Below are 3,888 nucleotides of genomic sequence, written 5' to 3'. Positions count from 1 at the left end.
CACACAAATGCTGTCGATGGAGACATCTTCACATTCCATTTCTTGATTAGATCGCGGCAGGATGGCGCTAATGAAAGCCGTGTCTCAAAGTTGCTCATGTGCGTAAGACATTATGCCTGCTGTTTGTTTGACATTATTTATATATATATTTGTGTTAGTGTGGATGTATGCTGTAATTTTATCTCACTGTGAGCAGGAACCTTCGTAGGAGGGTATTAAACCCAAACATTTGGCTTCTTTGAAGCGTTGGCTTGCAGATGGTTTATAATATGGAGTGTATCCGTGATGCAGTTGCAAGAACTATTGGCAATCGAAGCAATTACCTTCATAGTCGCTCCGTTGCAAAGTGCAGCATGGCGGTCCTTTGACTTTTGCCAAAGTTGACCTTTGCTACAAAGAAATCCGAGCAAGGACTCACCAGTAACCTAATTAATAGGAAATGTCACAGCAGTAATTACGACCCACGATGTGAATCATCAAGGGTGCAATGCTACTGTGGGTGAAAACGGGTGACTTTGAAGACTTTCTTTTACATGGCTGTCCAAGAAAACGTAGGTTTGAGAATATAGTATGTTGCAACAGATGATCTACTCAAAGGGCATTTGACTGTCGCCTAGCATAACCTCCAGTCTGATTGGACCACAAGATGACCATCACAGGAACTCAGTCCCTTACAAAAAAAAAAGTGGTGCAACCAGCAGAACCTGATTTGACCAAGTGCAACATGTTCCTGGATCAACATCTTTGTCGATCCTGGAGAAACATTTCAATAAACCAATCAGATTTGAGAGACAAGTTTACAGTTTATGTTAAGTTTAGGCTTACAAACAGGGTTAGTTGCTTCTACATCAGTGTTATTCACCTATAATTTCCCTCTGATTTTAGGGATGAGTTATGGGTAGGGTTAGGTTTAGGTTTAGGTTTAGGGGTAGGGTTTAAGATTATTATTACATTTTCAGACAGGAATGTTGTTCCAGGATCATCCAAATATGTTGACCCAGGAACGCATCTAACTCTGCAAAATCTTGACGTGCGTAGAATATGGTATATCTATCTAATATTTAAATCATATCCCAGAGATCAATTTGCATTTAATCTAACACATTGTCCTATATTCTATAGGTGTGACAGTATTTAGGATGATCCAGCACAACATGTCAAAGTGGAAACCAAACATCTGTCAAAATGCCATAACACATGACCTTGTTAGTGTTCAGGGATGATTCAGACATGAAATTAATGTGGAAGTGATTTACTGCTTGATGTTTTATTGCGGCACACCTTGTAAGAACATAGTGTGGGAATGACAAATCAACAAAGTTCTCAGTAGACACTTTCATGTTGTATTTTATTGCCGCTTTTTTGTTTTATGCTCTTCTGTCCTTAGAACTGCAGAAACATTCCTGGATCCAAGACCAGGGTTTTATTTAGCACAAGTGTGGAAGATCAGTGATGGACGGACAGATGCAGCGAGACAGATGAGCAGATGTGGCTTCACAGCAGTACGTTCATTTTGTTCTATATTTCAGTTGAAATGAGCTTTTCATGTTTGTTTTTTTCATCTCAATTTTTGAAACTGTTTCTGAGCTCCACATCTGCTGTGGGAGCTTGAGAATATTCTGAATTTTTAGACTGTTTGCTTTCAGGCTTTGAGATATACACCACACAATGCTTGCATTAAAGTAAATATCATCTAAATTACTTCATAAAGAGTACAGCGCAAGTTAGAGCCAATATTAAATTGCTTATGACAGTATTTCATAATCCACACCACACACATTTTCTAAAGATGAGGTGCGGGAAACTAAGTTAATGTGATTTGCTTTTTCTTTGACCATTCTTTCATCAAAGCAGCGTATCTAACAAAGCGTAGAGATGGATGTATGCACAAATTAGCTTAGAGGATATGAGTAAACCACTCTCTCTTCTCTTTCTCTGCCTTTCACACATATACAGTATCAGTAGTTGTATTTTGTCCAGAGGTTATTCCTGTCTGCCTGGACTAAAACTTTAGAAATGTCCATTTCACCTTTGAAGGGACATTTTGCTTTCAAAAGAGGGATCATTGTACCAATAATCCTGTGTTGACCTTTTGTTCATAGATTGTCTTTATCTATAATTACTTTTTTCCACACTGTAGCGGAGTTACTGGGGCAGGGGGGTTGTGCGGGTTTATGGGCGGTAAATAAGTTACATAACAAACTGAAATGGGGAAAAAAACATAAATTGTAGGTTTTATATACAGTGCAAGGTAAACATGACCTCTCAGCCCACAACTTGTATAAAAAATGCTTCGGTTTTGATACAGGTTAAGCTCAATATGTGTGTACATATATATAAATATTGTGCTACAAGTGCTTTCAGTTCAGCACAACTTGCATTGAACCCTTTAACATTCCTTTAATAGCCTCTAAGTCAACACTTTGTTTTCTGCAGTCTGTTCAGTTTGTTTTTACTTTGTTTGACTTGCGTTCCAGTCTGCCATTTCACCCCAAAATTGTTTTTCTCTACAGCACAACTACTGCAAACGACAGGCAGAACAAACCGTCCTTTCCTTGCCAAGCTCAGCTGGAAGGAGGTAGCTGATACCCATGATGCTTTAGGTTACTACTGAGTGACAGATGCTGTAACACTGGCAGAGGTTCAGTGAATTGGATTAGCATTAAGGACATTTGAAGCCTCCTTCTCTGTTTTAATTAACAGGAACTTCTGATAAATATTTCAAACCCCTCGGCAATGACGGCGTGCTCACGAGGAGATGCAAAGAGGGTAAAATAAACCTCTAAGCGCCGTAATGTTACTCTGATTTTAAGTAAACCTTGCACGCATGGCTGATCTCAGAAATGCGGTATCCGTCAGCTCTGCATGTGCTGTTTTACCACGCCGCATATGAATTCAAGCATTGCACGTCAAGCGAATAGAATAGGGTCAAAAGGTGCAACAGGACCAACTATGCAAATCGACAGCTGTGAGAAACATGCTAAACGCTCTCGCACAAGGACAAGGACTTATTCGCCTCTTCAACACCCTCTGTAAATTTCAGCATCTGTATTCTAAGTTAATTAACTGATTAGTCCGAAATGAAACAGCCAACTGTCAGTATTGCTAGTCAGCTGAACACTGGAGATGTTTGGACTCTCCGTCTGTGTTGAAGCTTGTGTGGATTTTAATTAGCATGAGGATGATTGTAGTGGTTATGACAAGGGTGAGAAAAACACTTACCTTTTGTCTTTATTGCCGTAGAAATTATGAGAAAGGATTTTGAAATCAAACAATAATTGGCAGACTCCCTGATATGCTGAAATGATGGACAATGCGAAGATCATAGGATCAAACATCATGGGACACCTGTCGGGTCTAGTCCCTGAGTTGCATCTCCTGCTGTTGCTAATCTTAATGGAAAAACATGGACATGAACTTTTTTAAAAATCCTTTTATATTTATGCATTCATTTATTTTATTTACTATGTTTATATGAGCTGGGAGGAAAAAATATATTGCACAACTTTTGCGCTCCCCCGAGAAACAAAATATTTGGGTATATAATACCTTATTTTAAGGTGACGTAGTTAAACGTTTTTACATGTACTTACTTACCAGTAATAACAGAAATGATGCATAATTACTAGTAACTAACCCTAAACCAAACCCTAAGCGTAATTATACAGTAAGTACATTTAGTTAATTAATATTACTCAGTACTTACTGGAGTAAGTACAATGTAACTACGTCACCTTAAAATAAATTGTAACCAATATTTGCGTTCCCTCAAGAAACACTGTGTTCCTTTGCAAACCATTTGCTTTACCCTGAGAAACTTTTGCACTTTCAAACCATTCAAAGCATTGACATCATTTCTTTCCCTATTTTTAATTTTTTTCTTACTTT

Source organism: Abramis brama (genome assembly GCF_963993115.1).
Source record: "Abramis brama genome assembly, chromosome: 4".
Lineage (NCBI taxonomy): Eukaryota > Metazoa > Chordata > Actinopteri > Cypriniformes > Leuciscidae > Abramis > Abramis brama.
This window is presented reverse-complemented; position numbering follows the sequence as displayed.